Below are 27,997 nucleotides of genomic sequence, written 5' to 3'. Positions count from 1 at the left end.
GGTTTTTTAAGCAGTTTCATACCATAAAAAACAACAATTATGTTTCATTTTACTAAATCTGTGTTTTAATTACTTGTAAATTTCATAAAATGTCATTGACAACCACTCTGCAGAAATTCCTGTTACCCCAACATCAGGATGGTTTCTTCGCCAAAACTAGACGGACAAAACTGAAGTAGAAAAAAGTGCCAAATATGAAAAAAAATAAGACTGGGTATGACCAAACTTTGCATTTGGAACATAAAAGTAACAATTTAGAATATTAAAAAGCAATTATTTAACATAGCAATCCAATTACAAACATTTCAACACTAGTTTTATAGATGAAGGGTATATAATAATGAAAAGTTGTCTAGTATTTTTTTTTACTTAAAGAAACGCAATGAATTATGTAAAAATAAATGAATATCTTCATACGGTCAGATTATTCCAGTGTTAAAATACTTGAAAAGTGCTTATTTACAACATGATCTACAACTTAACATGGGGAACACAGCTAAAAAAAATACACTATGTGAAAGGGAGGTAATTCTGATTTTCCATATGATTTTACACATTATTAGGAGAAATATGTTCAAATGTGATTTAAAATGGGGAGAATATTTATGCCTTTTAATAATATCATAACTCTCAAGTGTAATTTCTATTGTTTCTTTCAATCTGGACACAAAACTGATTTTTTACCATATACCCCATGCTTCCTCCCACAGTACACTCAGAGCATCCTGGATAGCCGCGGTTAACCATAGAAATTTGTATAAAAACAACTTTAACTGGTTCCAAAAGGCTTCCATTGCATTAAAATTTACAGGAAATGAGTTTTGTGATTATTGTGTGGCCTTGAACAAGTACAGTGACAGAGTGCATATTTTCCTATAGGGGTAAATTCAGTAAAAAATCTCCCATTGACTTTAATGCTAATCTATGTCTTGAATTAAATTTATACCTGATTTACCTTTAGAAATTGGAAGCTTTCATATATCATTCATGAAAGTACAAATGTAGCCCTATCTTTTGCAACAATAAAAACATAGGGTCATGCAGCATTTTTGGGCATTCACATGGCCTTGTTTACAAACACTGTAGATTCGCACTTAATTCCTTTACGACCCCCATTACTTTTCAACCCTGTAGTAAAAAAAATTAGTACATTCAGCATTCATTTTTAAATTTTTTTTAACTCTAGTTTTGATCCATCTATCAAAAAATATTTTTTACAAACATTATCTACCAATCAGAAGAGCACAGGACTTCAGTTTTGTACAGAAAGCTCTCCCCCAAATGGGCGGTCTCTGATGACGTATATTTATTTACTGAATTTACCCCTATAAGGGACTTTTTAACTTCTTTTCCTATTTTGTTGTATTAATCATGTAATGTATCCAATTTTCAAGTTCCAGTTTCAATACAACATTCATAAAGGCTGAACTTGTAAAGAGGGAGGAAAATTTATACTACAGCCCATACTGCGGCCAATGTATATTTGGTATATAAAGTTGCACATTGACTGTATATATAATAAATATGAATTGTTTTCTGTGTTTGCTTTGATCAGTATTGCAAGTACATCTAGGAACTAAAGTCTTGATGTACTCTTAGTTAAATTTTGCCTTATATGGAAGATTTTAATTAAATACCCTGAAAAAGACCACAAAAAGACTTTTCAAAGGTTTTTTAAGCAGTTTCATACCATAAAAAACAACAATTATGTTTCATTTTACTAAATCTGTGTTTTAATTACTTGTAAATTTCACAATATGTCATTGACAACCACTCTGCAGAAATTCCTGTTACCCCAACATCTGGATGGTTTATTCGCCAAAACTAGGCGGACAAAACTGAAGTAGAAAAAAGTGCCAAATATGAAAAAAATAAGACTGGGTATGACCAAACTTTGCATTTGGAACATAAAAGTAATAATTTAGAATATTAAAAAGCAATTATTTAACATAGCAATCCAATTACAAACATTTCAAAACTAGTTTTATAGATGAAGGGTATATAATCATGAAAAGTTGTCTAGTATTTTTTTTTACTTAAAGAAACGCAATGAATTAGGTAAAAATAAACGAATATCTTCATACGGTCAGACTATTCGAGTGTTAAAATACTTGAAAAGTGCTTATTTACAACATGATCTACAACTTAACATGGGGAACACAGCTAAAAAAATACACTTTGTCAAAGGGAGGTAATTCTGATTTTCCATATGATTTTACACATTATTAGGAGAAATATGTGCAAAATGTGATTTAAAATGGAGAGAATATTTATACCTTTTAATAAAATCATAACTCTCAAGTGTAATTTCTATTGTTTCTTTCAATCTGGACACAAAACTGATTTTTTACCATATACCCCATGCTTCCTCCCACAGTACACTAAGAGCATCCTGGATAGCCGCGGTTTAACATAGAAATTTGTATAAAAAAAAACTTTAACTGGTTCCAAACACTAAACGGACAAAACCGAAGTAGAAAAAAGTGCCAAATATGAAAAAAATAAGACTGAGTATGACCAAACTTTGCATTTATACCTATTACTGTCAGAACAGTAGATGTCTCCTTAGAACACTGACAAGTCTCATATACCATACCACATAGAAACAGTAGATGTCTTCTAAAGAACACTAACAAGTCTCATATACCATACCACAAGAAACAGATGTCTACTAATAAATGCTAACAATTCTCATATACCCCATACCACATAGAACAGTAGATGTCTTCTAAAGAACATTAACAAGTCTCATATACCATACCACATAGAAACAGTAGAAGTCTCCTAATAAAACCTAACAAGTCTCATATACCATACCACAAAGAACAGCAGATGTGTCCTTATAGACAATAACTAGTCTCATATACCATACCACATTGAACAGTAGATGTCTCCTTACAGACAATAACTAGTCTCATGTATCATACCACATTTATCTATAGACACTAAGAGTAGAAAAGGAAATGTTCTACTTGAATGGAACACTTATCCTGCCATACTGGATACTTGATATCATACGCAAAACTTTATAATAACTATTCTAATTTTAATAACAAACTAATATACTAAGACACCATTGTATACACAGTATACTAGTATCATATTCACAATCAATTATAAATCTATTATACTGAATACATATGAAAATAATAATAAATGTATCATTTGGCTTTCAGGGGGGCTACTCATTAAAACTTACAATAATACTAATTAAAATAACCAAATCAAAATCACTACCTACTCAACATAATTTTAAATTAATTAAAAAATAAATTGCCTAAATTATGCAATTTTAAGAACCTGCAGTAGAGCCCTGACAGGTGAAAAATTTATTTTAGAACCTGACTGGTAGAACCCAGACAGGTATAAATTTGAAAAATGAGAATACCTGCGGTAGATCCCAACAGGTACTTTTAGAACCTGAGTGGTAGAGCTCAGACAAGTATGAATTTTGAAAACTGAGAATTCCTGCGGTAGATCCCAACAGGTACTATTAGAACCTGACTGATAGAACCCTGAGACAGGTATAAATTTGAAAAAAGAGAATTCCTGCGGTAGATCCCAACAGGTACAAAAACTAACTTAATTATCACCCTTAAATAAAACAAAGCCTTAATAATTTATAAGATGTATTAATGAATTGGGGGAAAATAATTTCCCTGAAATTAAGTAGGCCAAATGAACGAGTAGCATGAGTGAAAGCCCCCAAGAAATGATACATGTACATATAAATAAAAAATAATTCAATAGACCATTAGAAAGAAAAAAGTACTTGAATATAATTTCATGTATGAAAATGAAAACAAACAGGAAAAAAAAAATAAATAAATAAAAAATAACTACAATACTAAAATAATTAACGAAATGTAGTTCTTATAACTCCTTTGATATAGAACAAAACATGTATAAAAAATTAGGAACGACACATTCTGCTTCGTGCTTTACAAACAGTTTTGGGTCAGTTCGAATATAACGTATATAACAATCGGATGTCCATCTACCTAATGTTTGGATAATATGATCCTCAACCCCTGCCTCTGCTGCTGATGTAGCAGCACCAATTCAAAAAGAATGACCACAAAATTTGCTATCATTATACCCTAATCTGAACAGCAAATCTCGAAGCAGAGATATAAATGTATCTCTAGACAAAGGAGCATTATTATACTCATCACTAACGAATAAATAGGAATCTGGTCTAGCTCCATATTTTTTTCGTACTTGTATATATCTTCTCATCAAATCAACTGGGTTGAAAATATAATAGAATAGTAATGTTAATACCTTCTCGAAATGGGTCACATTTGGAGGAATTCAGATGTAATGTGAAATTTTGAAAATATATGTCTAAATTAATATTTTGAATTAAAAGTGTGTCCTGCCTTGCAATTTTACTACTATACGTAAATTCACCACATCGGAGAAATCCAAAACAAGCTAGATTAAATGCGCACTGCAACATTACGAATGGAGAAAAAAAAACACCTTGCTTTAACATAAAGCACAATTGTTTCAAAATTTGAGATGTTTTAGGTAATCTCTTTTGTTCAACATTACTCTGAGACTTTTTAATACCTCTAATATACACTCTAAGCGTGCACAAAGGGTCAGGATGCCCTATTAATAAGTAATTATGCCTAATTCCTGCTAAATACAATTTAATTGTAGCATGAGCTAGCTTAAGAGAATTCTTGCAATAGGTTACAAAATAAATTAAACAATCTTCATCTATTATTGACACACTATTTATATGCTTATAACTAGTCATACCATAAATGTCTTAAAACATTGAAAGCCAGAATTATAAGTCTTTCTAGTACTTATACATAAAGATGCATAGAAACCTGTGGTAGAACCCACAGGTGAAACAAATATAACCTGTGGTAGAACCCAGATAGGTTAAAAATACTTTAATACTGTAGTAAAACCCTGAGTGAGACATATAACAACATGTGGTAGAACCCAGATAGGTGAAAAATGCAATAACATTTGGTAGAACCAAGAAAGGTAATTTCTTGAGACTGCATAAATAGAGCAGGTCTGCAAGCCTTGCTATGTACAATGTACATAATGTGATACAATGTTTACTGGATTGATTGATTGATTGTTGGTTGCTTAACGTCCCAATGTTAACAGGATATATGAATGTTGAATCCTGCACAGCTGAATCTGCCAGATACCATAACCTTGAGTTCACGTGTACTGACAAGTCGTCTACCACTCCTCAGGCGGATTTATAGTTACAATTTCACCTACTATCATTCCTTGAGAACCATAAACAGCATTCCAGCTGGGACTATTATACTATAATAGTCCCAATTACTGCTGAAATATAAAACTTAAAGCAGTATCATGTTTTAAACATTTGGTCCAACCTAAGTAAACAGGTGAAAATAATATATGGACCTGTGATAAATCCGGACAGGAAAAAATTCTTGAAAATGTGGTATAACCCTGACAGTTGAAAACATGCCATATCCAGAACCCAGACAGGTAAAAATTTCTTGAAACCTAAGGAAGAACCCTGATAGGTGAGCATTAAAATCATACATGTGTAAGACACCTGTTGTTGATCAAAGACAGGTGTTTTGATAAGAATTCCTCAGGTAGATTTTTACAAATACTTGGGCTAGACAGTAAGGCACTCAACCATGCATGATTGATTGATTGATTATTGTTGCTTAACTCCAGTGGCAATTCTGTAAGAAAGCCTGATATTAATCCACCAATTCAACCACTTAAAAATCCATAGTACGGATGGTCAATCAAATATTCTGATAAACTGTTAATTTTTAAGTGGAAACTGAAAAGTCAAAACTGACATGGGGATCTAAAATGTCTTTAAGTTGCCAGATTTGATACTCTGGGGCCCATATGGTTCTCGGTTTTTTGTCAGTATATACATATTAGATTTGCCCTTTACATATCAAACAAACATGACTATTGCAGCATCTCATAGCTGCGCATCCTGTGATACCTTTGAAAATATTACGAATTTCCCAACCTAAAAGAAATATTCTGTCTATTACACGATTAGTTATTCCTTACTCTTGTGCTTATAAGACTGTTCTAAAACCAGGAGTGGGAAATGTGTTACCACACAGGTTTGGATGAGTATAATTTAGCAAAAAAAAAAAAAAAATGATACAAAAGAAAGTAGTGTTTATAATAGACAACTCTGCTGCTATGTTGCAAAAAGACAAATGAGCTGCACATTAACAGTAGTGACAATCGTAGAAACCCATACCTAATAAGTGGTCAGATCTACTTGATCCCTCCTATAGAAATCACATTACTTCTCCATCGGGGGAAGACAAGAGCATATTACTTATATATAATATACTAAAAACTTGAATAAACTCCCCTACTTGATGAAGACCTAGTGAGCCTAGGAATAGATTTGTAATGTATTGCCCCAATTGAAGTTTCATTTTTTCAGACCCGGCATAATAAGGGTTGAGTAAGAAGTTCGTACCTGACGTGATGTTTTCCTCAGTTGGGGAGAAAGGCAGTGGTTCAGCTGCATATCACCTTGTATTCCGGACACCACACTCTTCCTGGTTTTTTTACCAGCTGCAGTCTTTGATAGAGTATTTCTAGTGAAGCTGCATATCCTGATCCTTCGTATGCTTACTCCAGGTTGTTTGGATTCCTCCAATTGTTGACATTGTCACATCGTAAACTTCCGGTTGAAGTGAAAGTAGAAAAATCGGCTGCTTTATGTCCTGTCAAGTATTCTTATTCTTATAAGATTTTTGATGATTACTCACCTCCGTTCGGTGATGAAACATAACATTTCAACTGGAAGACTGCATGGTTGAAGAAAGTATGGAGGCCAAGTTATTTAAATTTCTTCTGTCCATTTAATGATGAAGTGGAATTCGCAACCACGTTGTCCTCTTGTGTACTAACTGGTGCATTGTGGGATCGCGCACTACCATATATGGTGTAGCTTGAATTTTATCTGCTAATAATGGAATAATGTCCAGCATTTCGGTTATATTATTATTATTGGTAGTAAAGTCTTGAAAAGCAATATTCAGAGTTCTGACTAGCACCTTCTATCATTTATCGGTACTATTATTCCTTAACTGACTGTGATATTTTCTAGGTCACATTGCACTTGCACGTTTATAATCCCCGACTATTACCGTCCCATAACGAATGAGAGGTACTTGCACGTTTAATCCCCGACTATTACCGTCCCATAACGAATGAGAGGTCCAATAGCTAATGAGAAGCAAACACATTAACTAACGAAGTTGATAATGAATAGAATAATTAACAGCATCTTTAGAAGCCGGTACAATTATCAATATCCATGTAAAATACGAAACATCAACTTCAATACAAAGAAGTTTCCAAATGTCCCATGAAAACGTGTTAAAAGTCCAGTTTGATTTACATCACAAATTAATATAGCTACTTTCAAGAAAATGAAAAGTAAATTTCTTGAATTAATTTTCCACAAGTAAAAATATGACTGCTAGCAGTGCAATGCACAAACGACAACTGACCATCCTATCAAAATTATATACAGATGTTCTATTATTACACCCATGCTGTCATCATGCTGTTTCCTATCTATGATCTAACACCTATCCCTTAATCTCTTAATTAAAACAAAACTGCCAAGCTGCCAAGCTGACCTTATCATTAATGAAAATAAAACCAGGGAAAGTACATACCCTAGGAATTTATCAAAATATGTATAAACTCTAATTTAATTTTTTAAATTTCCATTTGGAACATAAAAGTAACAATTTAGAATATTAAAAAGCAATTATTTAACATAGCAATCCAATTACAAACATTTCAACACTAGTTTTATAGATGAAGGGTATATAATAATGAAAAGTTGTCTAGTATTTTTTTTTACTTAAAGAAACGCAATGAATTATGTAAAAATAAATGAATATCTTCATACGGTCAGATTATTCGAGTGTTAAAATACTTGAAAAGTGCTTATTAACAACATGATCTACAACTTTACATGGGGAACACAGCTAAAAAAATACACTATGTCAAAGGGAGGTAATTCTGATTTTCCATATGATTTTACACATTATTAGGAGAAATATGTTCAAATGTGATTTAAAATGGGGAGAATATTTATGCCTTTTAATAATATCATAACTCTCAAGTGTAATTTCTATTGTTTCTTTCAATCTGGACACAAAACTGATTTTTTACCATATACCCCATGCTTCCTCCCACAGTACACTCAGAGCATCCTGGATAGCCGCAGTCAAACATAGAAATTTGTATAAAAACAACTTTAACTGGTTCCAAAAGGCTTCCATTGCATTAATATTTACAGGGAATTAGTTTTGTGATTATTGTGTGGCCTTGAACAAGTACAGTGACAGAGTGCATATTTTCCTATAAGTGACTTTTTAACTTCTTTTCCTATTTTTGTTGTATTAATCATGTAATGTATCCAATTTTCTTCAAGTTCCAGTTTCAATACAACATTCATAAAGGCTGAACTTGTAAAGAGGGAGGAAAATTTATACTACAGCCCATACTGCGGCCAATGTATATTTGGTATATAAAGTTGCACATTGACTGTTTTTAAAAGAATGGTGTAAAATACTATGCTTAATAAATATGAATTGTTTTCTGTGTTTGCTTTGATCAGTATTGCAAGTACATCTAGGAACTAAAGTCTTGATGTACTCTTAGTTAAATTTTGCCTTATATGGAAGATTTTAATTAAATACCCTGAAAAAGACCACAAAAAGACTTTTCAAAGGTTTTTTAAGCAGTTTCATACCATAAAAAACAACAATTATGTTTCATTTTACTAAATCTGTGTTTTAATTACTTGTAAATTTCAAAAATTTGTCAAAGACAACCACTCTGCAGAAATTCCTGTTACCCCAACATCAGGATGGTTTCTTCGCCAAAACTAGACAGACAAAACTGAAGTAGAAAAAAGTGCCAAATATGAAAAAAATAAGACTGGGTATGACCAAACTTTGCATTTGGAACATAAAAGTAACTATTTAGAATATTAAAAAGCAATTATTTAACATAGCAATCCAATTACAAACATTTCAACACTAGTTTTATAGATGAAGGGTATATAATAATGAAAAGTTGTCTAGTATTTTTTTTTACTTAAAGAAACGCAATGAATTATGTAAAAATAAATTAATATCTTCATACGGTCAGATTATTCCAGTGTTAAAATACTTGAAAAGTGCTTATTTACAACATGATCTACAACTTAACATGGGGAACACAGCTAAAAAAAATACACTATGTCAAAGGGAGGTAATTCTGATTTTCCATATGATTTTACACATTATTAGGAGAAATATGTGCAAAATGTGATTTAAAATGGGGAGAATATTTATGCCTTTTAATAATATCATAACTCTCAAGGGTATATATATTCTATTGTTTCTTTCAATCTGGACACAAAACTGATTTTTTACCATATACCCCATGCTTCCTCCCACAGTACAGTCAGAGCATCCTGGATAGCCGCGGTTAAACATAGAAATTTGTATAAAAACAACTTTAACTGGTTCCAAAAGGCTTCCATTGCATTAATATTTACAGGAAATGAGTTTTGTGATTATTGTGTGGCCTTGAACAAGTACAGTGACAGAGTGCATATTTTCCTATAAGGGACTTTTTAACTTCTTTTCCTATTTTTGTTGAATTAATCATGTAATGTATCCAATTTATAAGTTCCAGTTTCAATACAACATTCATAAAGGCTGAACTTGTAAAGAGGAAGGAAAATTTATACTACAGCCCATACTGCAGCCAATGTATATTTGGTATATAAAGTTGCACATTGACTGTTTTTAAAAGAATGGTGTAAAATACTATGCTTAATAAATATGAATTGTTTTCTGTGTTTGCTTTGATCAGTATTGCAAGTACATCTAGGAACTAAAGTCTTGATGTACTCTTAGTTAAATTTTGCCTTATATGGAAGATTTTAATTAAATACCCTGAAAAAGACCACAAAAAGACTTTTCAAAGGTTTTTTAAGCAGTTTCATACCATAAAAAACAACAATTATGTTTCATTTTACTAAATCTGTGTTTTAATTACTTGTAAATTTCACAAAATGTCATTGACAACCACTCTGCAGAAATTCCTGTTACCCCAACATCTGGATGGTTTATTCGCCAAAACTAGGCGGACAAAACTGAAGTAGAAAAAAGTGCCAAATATGAAAAAAATAAGACTGGGTATGACCAAACTTTTCATTTGGAACATAAAAGTAACAATTTAGAATATTAAAAAGCAATTATTTAACATAGCAATCCAATTACAAACATTTCAACACTAGTTTTATAGATGAAGGGTATATAATCATGAAAAGTTGTCTAGTATTTTTTTTACTTAAAGAAACGCAATGAATTAGGTAAAAATAAACGAATATCTTCATACGGTCAGATTATTCGAGTGTTAAAATACTTGAAAAGTGCTTATTTACAACATGATCTACAACTTAACATGGGGAACACAGCTAAAAAAATACACTATGTCAAAGGGAGGTAATTCTGATTTTCCATATGATTTTACACATTATTAGGAGAAATATGTGCAAAATGTGATTTAAAATGGGGAGAATATTTATACCTTTTAATAAAATCATAACTCTCAAGTGTAATTTCTATTGTTTCTTTCAATCTGGACACAAAACTGATGTTTTACCATATACCCATGCTTCCTCCCACAGTACACTAAGAGCATCCTGGATAGCCGCGGTTAAACATAGAAATTTGTATAAAAAAAAACTTTAACTGGTTCCAAAACTAAACGGACAAAACCGAAGTAGAAAAAAGTGCCAAATATGAAAAAAATAAGACTGGATATGACCAAACTTTGCATTTATACCTATTACTGTCAGAACATTAGATGTCTCCTTAGAACACTGACAAGTCTCATATACCATACCACATAGAAACAGTAGATGTCTTCTAAAGAACACTAACAAGTCTCATATACCATACCACAAGAAACAGATGTCTACTAATAAATGCTAACAATTCTCATATACCCCATACCACATAGAACAGTAGATGTCTTCTAAAGAACATTAACAAGTCTCATATACCATACCACATAGAAACAGTAGAAGTCTCCTAATAAAACCTAACAAGTCTCATATACCATACCACAAAGAACAGTAGATGTGTCCTTATAGACAATAACTAGTCTCATATACCATACCACATTGAACAGTAGATGTCTCCTTACAGACAATAACTAGTCTCATGTATCATACCACATTTATCTATAGACACTAAGAGTAGAAAAGGAAATGTTCTACTTGAATGGAACACTTATCCTGCCATACTGGATACTTGATATCATACGCAAAACTTTATAATAACTATTCTAATTTTAATAACAAACTAATATACTAAGACACCATTGTATACACAGTATACTAGTATCATATTCACAATCAATTCTAAATCTATTATACTGAATACATATGAAAATAATAATAAATGTATCATTTGGCTTTCAGGGGGGCTAATCATTAAAACTTACAATAATACTAATTAAAATAACCAAATCAAAATCACTACCTACTCAACATAATTTTAAATTAATTAAAAAATAAATTGCCTAAATTATGCAATTTTAAGAACCTGCAGTAGAGCCCTGACAGGTGAAAAATTTATTTTAGAACCTGACTGGTAGAACCCAGACAGGTATAAATTTGAAAAATGAGAATACCTGCGGTAGATCCCAACAGGTACTTTTAGAACCTGAGTAGTAGAGCCCAGACAAGTATGAATTTTGAAAACTGAGAATTCCTGCGGTAGATCCCAACAGGTACTTTTAGAACCTGAGTGGTAGAGCCCAGACAAGTATGAATTTTGAAAAATGAGAATTCCTGCGGTAGATCCCAACAGGTACTATTAGAACCTGACTGGTAGAACCCTGAGACAGGTATAAATTTGAAAAAAGAGAATTCCTGCGGTAGATCCCAACAGATACAAAAACTAACTTAATTATCACCCTTAAATAAAACAAAGCCTTAATAATTTATAAGATGTATTAATGAATTGGGGGAAAATAATTTCCCTGAAATTAAGTAGGCCAAATGAACGAGTAGCATGAGTGAAAGCCCCCAAGAAATGATACATGTACATATAAATAAAAAAAATTCAATAGACCATTAGAAAGAAAAAAAGTGCTTGAATATAATTTCATGTATGAAAATGAAAACAAACAGGAAAAAAAAATAAATAAATAAAAAATAACTACAATACTAAAATAATTAACGAAATGTAGTTCTTATAACTCCTTTGATATAGAACAAAACATGTATAAAAAATTAGGAACGACACATTCTGCTTCGTGCTTTACAAACAGTTTTTGGGTCAGTTCGAATATAACGTATATAACAATCGGATGACCATCTACCTAATGTTTGGATAATATGATCCTCAACCCCTGCCGCTGCTGCTGATGTAGCAGCACCAATTCAAAAAGAATGACCACAAAATTTGCTATCATTATACCCTAATCTGAACAGCAAATCTCGAAGCAGAGATATAAATGTATCTCTAGACAAAGGAGCATTATTATACTCATCACTAACGAATAAATAGGAATCTGGTCTAGCTCCATATTTTTTTCGTACTTGTATATATCTTCTCATCAAATCAACTGGGTTGAAAATATAATAGAATAGTAATGTTAATACCTTCTCGAAATGGGTCACATTTGGAGGAATTCAGATGTAATGTGAGATTTTGAAAATATATGTCTAAATTAATATTTTGAATTAAAAGTGTGTCCTGCCTTGCAATTTTACTACTATACGTAAATTCACCACATCGGAGAAATCCAAAACAAGCTAGATTAAATGCGCACTGCAACATTACGAATGGAGAAAAAAAAAACACCTTGCTTTAACATAAAGCACAATTGTTTCAAAATTTGAGATGTTTTAGGTAATCTCTTTTGTTCAACATTACTCTGAGACTTTTTAATACCTCTAATATACACTCTAAGCGTGCACAAAGGGTCAGGATGCCCTATTAATAAGTAATTATGCCTAATTCCTGCTAAATACAATTTAATTGTAGCATGAGCTAGCTTAAGAGAATTCTTGCAATAGGTTACAAAATAAATTAAACAATCTTCATCTATTATTGACACACTATTTATATGCTTCTAACTAGTCATACCATAAATGTCTTAAAACATTGAAAGCCAGAATTATAAGTCTTTCTAGTACTTATACATAAAGATGCATAGAAACCTGTGGTAGAACCCACAGGTGAAACAAATATTACCTGTGGTAGAACCCAGATAGGTTAAAAATACTTGAATACTGTAGTAAAACCCTGAGTGAGACATATAACAACATGTGGTAGAACCCAGATAGGTGAAAAATGCAATAACATTTGGTAGAACCAAGAAAGGTAATTTCTTGAGACTGCATAACTAAAGCAGGTCTGCAAGCCTTGCTATGTACAATGTACATAATGTGATACAATGTTTACTGGATTGATTGATTGATTGTTGGTTGCTTAACGTCCCAATGTTAACAGGATATATGAATGTTGAATCCTGCACAGCTGAATCTGCCAGATACCATAACCTTGAGTTCACGTGTACTGACAAGTCGTCTACCACTCCTCAGGCGGATTTATAGTTACAATTTCACCTACTATCATTCCTTGAGAACCATAAACAGCATTCCAGCTGGGACTATTATACTATAATAGTCCCAATTACTGCTGAAATATAAAACTTAAAGCAGTATCATGTTTTAAACATTTGGTCCAACCTAAGTAAACAGGTGAAAACAATATATGGACCTGTGATAAATCCGGACAGGAAAAAATTCTTGAAAATGTGGTATAACCCTGACAGTTGAAAACATGCCATATCCAGAACCCAGACAGGTAAAAATTTCTTGAAACCTAAGGAAGAACCCTGATAGGTGAGCATTAAAATCATACATGTGTAAGACACCTGTTGTTGATCAAAGACAGGTGTTTTGATAAGAATTCCTCAGGTAGATTTTTACAAATACTTGGGCTAGACAGTAAGGCACTCAACCCTGCATGATTGATTGATTGATTATTGTTGCTTAACTCCAGTGGCAATTCTGTACGAAAGCCTGATATTAATCCACCAATTCAACCACTTAAAAATCCATAGTACGGATGGTCAATCAAATATTCTGATAAACTGTTAATTTTTAAGTGGAAACTGAAAAGTCAAAACTGACATGGGGATCTAAAATGTCTTTAAGTTGCCAGATTTGATACTCTGGGGCCCATATGGTTCTCGGTTTTTTGTCAGTATATACATATTAGATTTGCCCTTTACATATCAAACAAACATGACTATTGCAGCATCTCATAGCTGCGCATCCTGTGATACCTTTGAAAATATTACGAATTTCCCAACCTAAAAGAAATATTCTGTCTCTTACACGATTAGTTATTCCTTACTCTTGTGCTTATAAGACTGTTCTAAAACCAGGAGTGGGAAATGTGTTACCACACAGGTTTGGATGAGTATAATTTAGCAACAACAAAAAAATGATACAAAAGAAAGTAGTGTTTATAATAGACAACTCTGCTATGTTGCAAAAAGACAAATGAGCTGCACATTAACAGTAGTGACAATCGTAGAAACCCATACCTAATAAGTGGTCAGATCTACTTGATCCCTCCTATAGAAATCACATTACTTCTCCATCGGGGGAAGACAAGAGCATGTTACTTATATATAATATACTAAAAACTTGAATAAACTCCCCTACTTGATGAAGACCTAGTGAGCCTAGGAATAGATTTGTAATGTATTGCCCCAATTGAAGTTTCATTTTTTCAGACCCGGCATAATAAGGGTTGAGTAAGAAGTTCGTACCTGACGTGATGTTTTCCTCAGTTGGGGAGAAAGGCAGTGGTTCAGCTGCATATCACCTTGTATTCCGGACACCACACTCTTCCTGGTTTTTTTACCAGATGCAGTCTTTGATAGAGTATTTCTAGTGAAGCTGCATATCCTGATCCTTCGTATGCTTACTCCAGGTTGTTTGGATTCCTCCAATTGTTGACATTGTCACATCGTAAACTTCCGGTTGAAGTGAAAGTAGAAAAATCGGCTGCTTTATGTCCTGTCAAGTATTCTTATTCTTATAAGATTTTTGATGATTACTCACCTCCGTTCGGTGATGAAACATAACATTTCAACTGGAAGACTGCATGGTTGAAGAAAGTATGGAGGCCAAGTTATTTAAATTTCTTCTGTCCATTTAATGATGAAGTGGAATTCGCAACCACGTTGTCCTCTTGTGTACTAACTGGTGCATTGTGGGATCGCGCACTACCATATATGGTGTAGCTTGAATTTTATCTGCTAATAATGGAATAATGTCCAGCATTTCGGTTATATTATTATTATTGGTAGTAAAGTCTTGAAAAGCAATATTCAGAGTTCTGACTAGCACCTTCTATCATTTATCGGTACTATTATTCCTTAACTGACTGTGATATTTTCTAGGTCACATTGCACTTGCACGTTTATAATCCCCGACTATTACCGTCCCATAACGAATGAGAGGTACTTGCACGTTTAATCCCCGACTATTACCGTCCCATAACGAATGAGAGGTCCAATAGCTAATGAGAAGCAAACACATTAACTAACGAAGTTGATAATGATTAGAATAATTAACAGCATCTTTAGAAGCCGGTACAATTATCAATATCCATGTAAAATACGAAACATCAACTTCAATACAAAGAAGTTTCCAAATGTCCCATGAAAACGTGTTAAAAGTCCAGTTTGATTTACATCACAAATTAATATAGCTACTTTCAAGAAAATGAAAAGTAAATTTCTTGAATTAATTTTCCACAAGTAAAAATATGACTGCTAGCAGTGCAATGCACAAACGACAACTGACCATCCTATCAAAATTATATACAGATGTTCTATTATTACACCCATGCTGTCATCATGCTGTTTCCTATCTATGATCTAACACCTATCCCTTAATCTCTTAATTAAAACAAAACTGCCAAGCTGCCAAGCTGACCTTATCATTAATGAAAATAAAACCAGGGAAAGTACATACCCTAGGAATTTATCAAAATATGTATAAACTCTAATTTAATTTTTTAAATTTCCATTTGGAACATAAAAGTAACAATTTAGAATATTAAAAAGCAATTATTTAACATAGCAATCCAATTACAAACATTTCAACACTAGTTTTATAGATGAAGGGTATATAATAATGAAAAGTTGTCTAGTATTTTTTTTTACTTAAAGAAACGCAATGAATTATGTAAAAATAAATGAATATCTTCATACGGTCAGATTATTCGAGTGTTAAAATACTTGAAAAGTGCTTATTAACAACATGATCTACAACTTAACATGGGGAACACAGCTAAAAAAATACACTATGTCAAAGGGAGGTAATTCTGATTTTCCATATGATTTTACACATTATTAGGAGAAATATGTTCAAATGTGATTTAAAATGGGGAGAATATTTATGCCTTTTAATAATATCATAACTCTCAAGTGTAATTTCTATTGTTTCTTTCAATCTGGACACAAAACTGATTTTTTACCATATACCCCATGCTTCCTCCCACAGTACACTCAGAGCATCCTGGATAGCCGCAGTCAAACATAGAAATTTGTATAAAAACAACTTTAACTGGTTCCAAAAGGCTTCCATTGCATTAATATTTACAGGGAATTAGTTTTGTGATTATTGTGTGGCCTTGAACAAGTACAGTGACAGAGTGCATATTTTCCTATAAGGGACTTTTTAACTTCTTTTCCTATTTTTGTTGTATTACTCATGTAATGTATCCAATTTTCTTCAAGTTCCAGTTTCAATACAACATTCATAAAGGCTGAACTTGTAAAGAGGGAGGAAAATTTATACTACAGCCCATACTGCGGCCAATGTATGTTTGGTATATAAAGTTGCACATTGACTGTTTTTAAAAGAATGGTGTAAAATACTATGCTTAATAAATATGAATTGTTTTCTGTGTTTGCTTTGATCAGTATTGCAAGTACATCTAGGAAGTAAAGTCTTGATGTACTCTTAGTTAAATTTTGCCTTATATGGAAGATTTTAATTAAATACCCTGAAAAAGACCACAAAAAGACTTTTCAAAGGTTTTTTAAGCAGTTTCATACCATAAAAAAAACAATAATGTTTCATTTTACTAAATCTGTGTTTTAATTACTTGTAAATTTCACAAAATGTCTTTGACAACCACTCTGCAGAAATTCCTGTTACCCCAACATCAGGATGGTTTCTTCGCCAAAACTAGACAGACAAAACTGAAGTAGAAAAAAGTGCCAAACACGAAAAAATAAGACTGGGTATGACCAAACTTTGCATTTGGAACATAAAAGTAACAATTTAGAATATTAAAAAGCAATTATTTAACATAGCAATCCAATTACAAACATTTCAACACTAGTTTTATAGATGAAGGGTATATAATAATGAAAAGTTGTCTAGTATTTTTTTTTACTTTAAGAAACGCAATGAATTATGTAAAAATAAATGAATATCTTCATACGGTCAGATTATTCCAGTGTTAAAATACTTGAAAAGTGCTTATTTACAACATGATCTACAACTTAACATGGGGAACACAGCTAAAAAAATACACTATGTCAAAGGGAGGTAATTCTGATTTTCCATATGATTTTACACATTATTAGGAGAAATATGTTCAAATGTGATTTAAAATGGGGAGAATATTTATGCCTTTTAATAATATCATAACTCTCAAGTGTAATTTCTATTGTTTCTTTCAATCTGGACACAAAACTGATTTTTTACCATATACCCCATGCTTCCTCCCACAGTACACTCAGAACATCCTGGATAGCCACGGTTAAACATAGAAATTTGTATAAAAACAACTTTAACTAGTTCCAAAAGGCTTCCATTGCATTAATATTTACAGGAAATGAGTTTTGTGATTATTGTGTGGCCTTGAACAAGTACAGTGACAGAGTGCATATTTTCCTATAAGGGACTTTTTAACTTCTTTTCCTATTTTTGTTGAATTAATCATGTAATGTATCCAATTTTCAAGTTCCAGTTTCAATACAACATTCATAAAGGCTGAACTTGTAAAGAGGGAGGAAAATTCATACTACAGCCCATACTGCTGCCAATGTATATTTGGTATATAAAGTTGCACATTGACTGTTTTTAAAAGAATGGTGTAAAATACTATGCTTAATAAATATGAATTGTTTTCTGTGTTTGCTTTGATCAGTATTGCAAGTACATCTAGGAACTAAAGTCTTGATGTACTCTTAGTTAAATTTTGCCTTATATGGAAGATTTTAATTAAATACCCTGAAAAAGACCACAAAAAGACTTTTCAAAGGTTTTTTAAGCAGTTTCATACCATAAAAAACAACAATTATGTTTCATTTTACTAAATCTGTGTTTTAATTACTTGTAAATTTCACAAAATGTCATTGACAACCACTCAACAGAAATTCCTGTTACCCCAACATCAGGATGGATTCTTCGCCTAAACTAGACGGACAAAACTGAAGTAGAAAAAAGTGCCAAATATGAAAAAAATAAGACTGGGTATTACCAAACTTTGCATTTGGAACATAAAAGTAACAATTTAGAATATTAAAAAGCAATTATTTAACATAGCAATCCAATTACAAACATTTCAACACTAGTTTTATAGACAACATGATCTACAACTTAACATGGGGATCACAGCTAAAAAAATACACTATGTCAAAGGGAGGTAATTCTGATTTTCCATATGATTTTACACATTATTAGGAGAAATATGTTCAAATGTGATTTAAAATGGGGAGAATATTTATGCCTTTTAATAATATCATAACTCTCAAGTGTAATTTCTATTGTTTATTTCAATCTGGACACAAAACTGATTTTTTACCATATACCCCATGCTTCCTCCCATAGTACACTCATAACATCCTGGATAGCCGCGGTTAAAAATAGAAATTTGTATAAAAACAACTTTAACTGGTTCCAAAAGGCTTCCATTGCATTAATATTTACAGGAAATTAGTTTTGTGATTATTCTGTGGCCTTGAACAAGTACAGTGACATAGTGCATATTTTCCTATAAGGGACTTTTTAACTTTTTTTCCTATTTTTGTTGAATTAATCATGTAATGTATCCAATTTTCAAGTTCCAGTTTCAATACAACATTCATTAAGGCTGAACTTGTAAAGAGGGAGGAAAATTTATACTACAGCCCATACTGCGGCCAATGTATATTTGGTATATAAAGTTGCACATTGACTGTTTTTAAAAGAATGGTGTAAAATACTATGCTTAATAAATATGAATTGTTTTCTGTGTTTGCTTTGATCAGTATTGCAAGTACATCTAGGAACTAAAGTCTTGATGTACTCTTAGTTAAATTTTGCCTTATATGGAAGATTTTAATTAAATACCCTGAAAAAGACCACAAAAAGACTTTTCAAAGGTTTTTTAAGCAGTTTCATACCATAAAAAACAACAATTATGTTTCATTTTACTAAATCTGTGTTTTAATTACTTGTAAATTTCACAAAATGTCATTGACAACCACTCTGCAGAAATTCCTGTTACCCCAACATCTGGATGGTTTATTCGCCAAAACTAGGCGGACAAAACTGAAGTAGAAAAAAGTGCCAAATATGAAAAAAATAAGACTGGGTATGACCAAACTTTGCATTTGGAACATAAAAGTAATAATTTAGAATATTAAAAAGCAATTATTTAACATAGCAATCCAGTTACAAACAGTTCAACACTAGTTTTATAGATGAAGGGTATATAATCATGAAAAGTTGTCTAGTATTTTTTTTTACTTAAAGAAACGCAATGAATTATGTAAAAATAAATGAATATCTTCATACGGTCAGATTATTCGAGTGTTAAAATACTTGAAAAGTGCTTATTTACAACATGATCTACAACTTAACATGGGGAACACAGCTAAAAAAAATACACTATGTCAAAGGGAGGTAATTCTGATTTTCCATATGATTTTACACATTATTAGGAGAAATATGTGCAAAATGTGATTTAAAATGGGAAGAATATTTATGCCTTTTAATAATATCATAACTCACAAGTGTAATTTCTATTGTTTCTTTCAATCTGGACACAAAACTGATTTTTACCATATACCCCATGCTTCCTCCCACAGAACACTCAGAGCATCCTGGATAGCCGCGGTTAAACCGAAATTTGTATAAAAAAAAACTTTAACTGGTTCCAAAAGGCTTCCATTGCATTAATATTTACAGGAAATGAGTTTTGTGATTATTGTGTGGCCTTGAACAAGTACAGTGACAGAGTGCATATTTTCCTATAAGGGACTTTTTAACTTCTTTTCCTATTTTTGTTGTATTAATCATGTAATGTATCCAATTTTCAAGTTCCAGTTTCAATACAACATTCATAAAGGCTGAACTTGTAAAGAGGGAGGAAAATTTATACTACAGCCCATACTGCGTCCAATGTATATTTGGTATATAAAGTTGCACATTGACTGTATATATAATAAATATGAATTGTTTTCTGTGTTTGCTTTGATCAGTATTGCAAGTACATCTAGGAACTAAAGTCTTGATGTACTCTTAGTTAAATTTTGCCTTATATGGAAGATTTTAATTAAATACCCTGAAAAAGACCACAAAAAGACTTTTCAAAGGTTTTTTAAGCAGTTTCATACCATAAAAAACAACAATTATGTTTCATTTTACTAAATCTGTGTTTTAATTACTTGTAAATTTCACAAAATGTCTTTGACAACCACTCTGCAGAAATTCCTGTTACCCCAACATCTGGATGGTTTATTCGCCAAAACTAGGCGGACAAAACTGAAGTAGAAAAAAGTGCCAAATATGAAAAAAATAAGACTGGGTATGACCAAACTTTGCATTTGGAACATAAAAGTAATAATTTAGAATATTAAAAAGCAATTATTTAACATAGCAATCCAGTTACAAACATTTCAACACTAGTTTTATAGATGAAGGGTATATAATCATGAAAAGTTGTCTAGTATTTTTTTTTACTTAAAGAAACGCAATGAATTAGGTAAAAATAAATGAATATCTTCATACGGTCAGATTATTCGAGTGTTAAAATACTTGAAAAGTGCTTATTTACAACATGATCTACAACTTAACATGGGGAACACAGCTAAAAAAATACACTATGTCAAAGGGAGGTAATTCTGATTTTCCATATGATTTTACACATTATTAGGAGAAATATGTGCAAAATGTGATTTAAAATGGGGAGAATATTTATGCCTTTTCATAAAATCATAACTCTCAAGTGTAATTTCTATTGTTTCTTTCAATCTGGACACAAAACTGATTTTTTACCATATACCCCATGCTTCCTCCCACAGTACACTAAGAGCATCCTGGATAGCCGCGGTTAAACATAGAAATTTGTATAAAAAAAAACTTTAACTGGTTCCAAAAGGCTTCCATTGCATTAATATTTACAGGAAATGAGTTTTGTGATTATTGTGTGGCCTTGAACAAGTACAGTGACATAGTGCATATTTTCCTATAGGGGTAAATTCAGTAAAAAATCTCCCATTGACTTTAATGCTAATCTATGTCTTGAATTAAATTTATACCTGATTTACCTTTAGAAATTGGAAGCTTTCATATATCATTCATGAAAGTACAAATGTAGCCCTATCTTTTGCAACAATAAAAACATAGGGTCATGCGGCATTTTTGGGCATTCACATGGCCTTGTTTACAAACACTGTAGATTCGCACTTAATTCCTTTACTGACCCCCATTACTTTTCAACCCTGTAGTAAAAAAATTAAGAACATTCAGCATTCATTTTTTTATTTTTTTTAACTCTAGTTTTGATCCATCTATTAAAAAATATTTATTACAAACATTATCTACCAATCAGAAGAGCACAGGACTGCAGTTTTGTACAGAAAGCTCTCCCCCAAATGGGCGGTCTCTGATGACGTATATTTATTTACTGAATTTACCCCTATAAGGGACTTTTTAACTTCTTTTCCTATTTTGTTGTATTAATCATGTAATGTATCCAATTTTCAAGTTCCAGTTTCAATACAACATTCATAAAGGCTGAACTTGTAAAGAGGGAGGAAAATTTATACTACAGCCCATACTGCGGCCAATGTATATTTGGTATATAAAGTTGCACATTGACTGTATATATAATAAATATGAATTGTTTTCTGTGTTTGCTTTGATCAGTATTGCAAGTACATCTAGGAACTAAAGTCTTGATGTACTCTTAGTTAAATTTTGCCTTATATGGAAGATTTTAATTAAATACCCTGAAAAAGACCACAAAAAGACTTTTCAAAGGTTTTTTAAGCAGTTTCATACCATAAAAAACAACAATTATGTTTCATTTTACTAAATCTGTGTTTTAATTACTTGTAAATTTCACAAAATGTCATTGACAACCACTCTGCAGAAATTCCTGTTACCCCAACATCTGGATGGTTTATTCGCCAAAACTAGGCGGACAAAACTGAAGTAGAAAAAAGTGCCAAATATGAAAAAAATAAGACTGGGTATGACCAAACTTTGCATTTGGAACATAAAAGTAATAATTTAGAATATTAAAAAGCAATTATTTAACATAGCAATCCAATTACAAACATTTCAACACTAGTTTTATAGATGAAGGGTATATAATCATGAAAAGTTGTCTAGTATTTTTTTTTACTTAAAGAAACGCAATGAATTAGGTAAAACTAAACGAATATCTTCATACGGTCAGATTATTCGAGTGTTAAAATACTTGAAAAGTGCTTATTTACAACATGATCTACAACTTAACATGGGGAACACAGCTAAAAAAATACACTATGTCAAAGGGAGGTAATTCTGATTTTCCATATGATTTTACACATTATTAGGAGAAATATGTGCAAAATGTGATTTAAAATGGGGAGAATATTTATGCCTTTTAATAAAATCATAACTCTCAAGTGTAATTTCTATTGTTTCTTTCAATCTGGACACAAAACTGATTTTTTACCATATACCCCATGCTTCCTCCCACAGTACACTAAGAGCATCCTGGATAGCCGCGGTTAAACATAGAAATTTGTATAAAAAAAAACTTTAACTGGTTCCAAAAGGCTTCCATTGCATTAATATTTACAGGAAATGAGTTTTGTGATTATTGTGTGGCCTTGAACAAGTACAGTGACATAGTGCATATTTTCCTATAGGGGTAAATTCAGTAAAAAATCTCCCATTGACTTTAATGCTAATCTATGTCTTGAATTAAATTTATACCTGATTTACCTTTAGAAATTGGAAGCTTTCATATATCATTCATGAAAGTACAAATGTAGCTCTGTCTTTTGCAACAATAAAAACATAGGGTCATGCGGCATTTTTGGGCATTCACATGGCCTTGTTTACAAACACTGTAGATTCGCACTTAATTCCTTTACTGACCCCCATTACTTTTCAACCTTGTAGTAAAAAAATTAAGAACATTCAGCATTCATTTTTTTATTTTTTTTAACTCTAGTTTTGATCCATCTATCAAAAAATATTTATTACAAACATTATCTACCAATCAGAAGAGCACAGGACTGCAGTTTTGTACAGAAAGCTCTCCCCCAAATGGGCGGTCTCTGATGACGTATATTTATTTACTGAATTTACCCCTATAAGGGACTTTTTAACTTCTTTTCCTATTTTGTTGTATTAATCATGTAATGTATCCAATTTTCAAGTTCCAGTTTCAATACAACATTCATAAAGGCTGAACTTGTAAAGAGGGAGGAAAATTTATACTACAGCCCATACTGCGGCCAATGTATATTTGGTATATAAAGTTGCACATTGACTATATATATAATAAATATGAATTGTTTTCTGTGTTTGCTTTGATCAGTATTGCAAGTACATCTAGGAACTAAAGTCTTGATGTACTCTTAGTTAAATTTTGCCTTATATGGAAGATTTTAATTAAATACCCTGAAAAAGACCACAAAAAGACTTTTCAAAGGTTTTTTAAGCAGTTTCATACCATAAAAAACAACAATTATGTTTCATTTTACTAAATCTGTGTTTTAATTACATGTAAATTTCACAAAATGTCATTGACAACCACTCTGCAGAAATTCCTGTTACCCCAACATCTGGATGGTTTATTCGCCAAAACTAGGCGGACAAAACTGAAATAGAAAAAAGTGCCAAATATGAAAAAAATAAGACTGGGTATGACCAAACTTTGCATTTGGAACATAAAAGTAATAATTTAGAATATTAAAAAGCAATTATTTAACATAGCAATCCAATTACAAACATTTCAACACTAGTTTTATAGATGAAGGGTATATAATCATGAAAAGTTGTCTAGTACTTTTTTTTACTTAAAGAAACGCAATGAATTAGGTAAAAATAAACGAATATCTTCATACGGTCAGATTATTCGAGTGTTAAAATACTTGAAAAGTGCTTATTAACAACATGATCTACAACTTAACATGGGGAACACAGCTAAAAAAATACACTATGTCAAAGGGAGGTAATTCTGATTTTTCCATATGAGTTTACACATTATTAGGAGAAATATGTGCAAAATGTGATTTAAAATGGGGAGAATATTTATGCCTTTTAATAAAATCATAACTCTCAAGTGTAATTTCTATTGTTTCTTTCAATCTGGACACAAAACTGATTTTTTACCATATACCCCATGCTTCCTCCCACAGTACACTAAGAGCATCCTGGATAGCCGCGGTTAAACATAGAAATTTGTATAAAAAAAAACTTTAACTGGTTCCAAAAGGCTTCCATTGCATTAATATTTACAGGAAATGAGTTTTGTGATTATTGTGTGGCCTTGAACAAGTACAGTGACATAGTGCATATTTTCCTATAGGGGTAAATTCAGTAAAAAATCTCCCATTGACTTTAATGCTAATCTATGTCTTGAATTAAATTTATACCTGATTTACCTTTAGAAATTGGAAGCTTTCATATATCATTCATGAAAGTACAAATGTAGCCCTATCTTTTGCAACAATAAAAACATAGGGTCATGCGGCATTTTTGGGCATTCACATGGCCTTGTTTACAAACACTGTAGATTCGCACTTAATTCCTTTACTGACCCCCATTACTTTTCAACCCTGTAGTAAAAAAATTAAGAACATTCAGCATTCATTTTTTTATTTTTTTTAACTCTAGTTTGGATCCATCTATCAAAAAATATTTATTACAAACATTATCTAACAATCAGAAGAGCCCAGGACTGCAGTTTTGTACAGAAAGCTCTCCCCCAAATGGGCGGTCTCTGATGACGTATATTTATTTACTGAATTTACCCCTATAAGGGACTTTTTAACTTCTTTTCCTATTTTGTTGTATTAATCATGTAATGTACAATTTTCAAGTTCCAGTTTCAATACAACATTCATAAAGGCTGAACTTGTAAAGAGGGAGGGAAATTTATACTACAGCCCATACTGCGGCCAATGTATATTTGGTATATAAAGTTGCACATTGACTGTATATATAATAAATATGAATTGTTTTCTGTGTTTGCTTTGATCAGTATTGCAAGTACATCTAGGAACTAAAGTCTTGATGTACTCTTAGTTAAATTTTGCCTTATATGGAAGATTTTAATTAAATACCCTGAAAAAGACCACAAAAAGACTTTTCAAAGGTTTTTTAAGCAGTTTCATACCATAAAAAACAACAATTATGTTTCATTTAACTAAATCTGTGTTTTAATTACTTGTAAATTTCACAAAATGTCATTGACAACCACTCTGCAGAAATTCCTGTTACCCCAACATCTGGATGGTTTATTCGCCAAAACTAGGCGGACAAAACTGAAGTAGAAAAAAGTGCCAAATATGAAAAAAATAAGACTGGGTATGACCAAACTTTGCATTTGGAACATAAAAGTAATAATTTAGAATATTAAAAAGCAATTATTTAACATAGCAATCCAATTACAAACATTTCAACACTAGTTTTATAGATGAAGGGTAAATAATCATGAAAATTTGTCTAGTATTTTTTTTTACTTAAAGAAACGCAATGAATTAGGTAAAACTAAACGAATATCTTCATACGGTCAGATTATTCGAGTGTTAAAATACTTGAAAAGTGCTTATTTACAACATGATCTACAACTTAACATGGGGAACACAGCTAAAAAAATACACTATGTCAAAGGGAGGTAATTCTGATTTTCCATATGATTTTACACATTATTAGGAGAAATATGTGCAAAATGTGATTTAAAATGGGGAGAATATTTATGCCTTTTAATAAAATCATAACTCTCAAGTGTAATTTCTATTGTTTCTTTCAATCTGGACACAAAACTGATTTTTTACCATATACCCCATGCTTCCTCCCACAGTACACTAAGAGCATCCTGGATAGCCGCGGTTAAACATAGAAATTTGTATAAAAAAAAAACTTTAACTGGTTCCAAAAGGCTTCCATTGCATTAATATTTACAGGAAATGAGTTTTGTGATTATTGTGTGGCCTTGAACAAGTACAGTGACATAGTGCATATTTTCCTATAGGGGTAAATTCAGTAAAAAATCTCCCATTGACTTTAATGCTAATCTATGTCTTGAATTAAATTTATACCTGATTTACCTTTAGAAATTGGAAGCTTTCATATATCATTCATGAAAGTACAAATGTAGCCCTATCTTTTGCAACAATAAAAACATAGGGTCATGCGGCATTTTTTGGCATTCACATGGCCTTGTTTACAAACACTGTAGATTCGCACTTAATTCCTTTACTGACCCCCATTACTTTTCAACCCTGTAGTAAAAAAATTAAGAACATTCAGCATTCATTTTTTTTATTTTTTTTAACTCTAGTTTTGATCCATCTATCAAAAAAAATTTATTACAAACATTATCTAACAATCAGAAGAGCACAGGACTGCAGTTTTGTACAGAAAGCTCTCCCCCAAATGGGCGGTCCCAGCTGATGACGTATATTTATTTACTGAATTTACCCCTATAAGGGACTTTTTAACTTCTTTTCCTATTTTGTTGTATTAATCATGTAATGTATCCAATTTTCAAGTTCCAGTTTCAATACAACATTCATAAAGGCTGAACTTGTAAAGAGGGAGGAAAATTTATACTACAGCCCATACTGCGGCCAATGTATATTTGGTATATAAAGTTGCACATTGACTGTATATATAATAAATATGAATTGTTTTCTGTGTTTGCTTTGATCAGTATTGCAAGTACATCTAGGAACTAAAGTCTTGATGTACTCTTAGTTAAATTTTGCCTTATATGGAAGATTTTAATTAAATACCCTGAAAAAGACCACAAAAAGACTTTTCAAAGGGTTTTTAAGCAGTTTCATACCATAAAAAACAACAATTATGTTTCATTTTACTAAATCTGTGTTTTAATTACTTGTAAATTTCACAAAATGTCATTAACAACCACTCTGCAGAAATTCCTGTTACCCCAACATCTGGATGGTTTATTCGCCAAAACTAGGCGGACAAAACTGAAGTAGAAAAAAGTGCCAAATATGAAAAAAATAAGACTGGGTATGACCAAACTTTGCATTTGGAACATAAAAGTAATAATTTAGAATATTAAAAAGCAATTATTTAACATAGCAATCCAATTACAAACATTTCAACACTAGTTTTATAGATGAAGGGTATATAATCATGAAAAGTTGTCTAGTATTTTTTTTTACTTAAAGAAACGCAATGAATTAGGTAAAAATAAACGAATGTCTTCATACGGTCAGATTATTCGAGTGTTAAAATACTTGAAAAGTGCTTATTTACAACATGATCTACAACTTAACATGGGGAACACAGCTAAAAAAATACACTATGTCAAAGGGGGGTAATTCTGATTTTTCATATGATTTTACACATTATTAGGAGAAATATGTGCAAAATGTGATTTAAAATGGGGAGAATATT

General features: G+C 31.7%; 3 long non-coding RNA genes across 17 annotated transcripts; 1 reads left to right on the top strand and 2 right to left on the bottom strand.

Annotated features, from left to right (window-relative positions):
- LOC127727938 (uncharacterized) lies at positions 1-27,912 on the bottom strand. 15 transcript variants are annotated; one of them, XR_007993910.1, is made up of 6 exons: positions 27,468-27,912; positions 25,794-25,890; positions 22,457-22,553; positions 19,573-19,669; positions 10,075-10,171; positions 1-170 (listed from the first exon to the last, which is right to left on the bottom strand). It is a non-coding gene; the product is annotated as an uncharacterized LOC127727938 (long non-coding RNA). The 15 variants fall into 15 exon arrangements; XR_007993906.1 differs by lacking the exon at positions 27,468-27,912 and adding an exon at positions 17,232-17,328 and having other exon boundaries at positions 2-170; positions 25,794-26,045; XR_007993913.1 differs by lacking the exon at positions 25,794-25,890 and having other exon boundaries at positions 3-170.
- On the top strand, positions 3,427-11,901 carry LOC127727963 (uncharacterized). The gene is made up of 2 exons (XR_007993944.1): positions 3,427-3,487; positions 11,738-11,901. It is a non-coding gene; the product is annotated as an uncharacterized LOC127727963 (long non-coding RNA).
- Positions 11,363-13,430, bottom strand: LOC127727956 (uncharacterized). The gene is made up of 2 exons (XR_007993938.1): positions 11,831-13,430; positions 11,363-11,750 (listed from the first exon to the last, which is right to left on the bottom strand). It is a non-coding gene; the product is annotated as an uncharacterized LOC127727956 (long non-coding RNA).
- Positions 27,913-27,997: the final 85 nt, after the last annotated feature.

This window comes from Mytilus californianus, unplaced genomic scaffold, assembly GCF_021869535.1.
Source record: "Mytilus californianus isolate M0D057914Y unplaced genomic scaffold, xbMytCali1.0.p SCAF_2, whole genome shotgun sequence".
NCBI classification, from domain to species: domain Eukaryota; kingdom Metazoa; phylum Mollusca; class Bivalvia; order Mytilida; family Mytilidae; genus Mytilus; species Mytilus californianus.
Note: the sequence above shows the minus strand (reverse complement) of the source record. Positions and strands in the feature narration are given on the sequence as shown.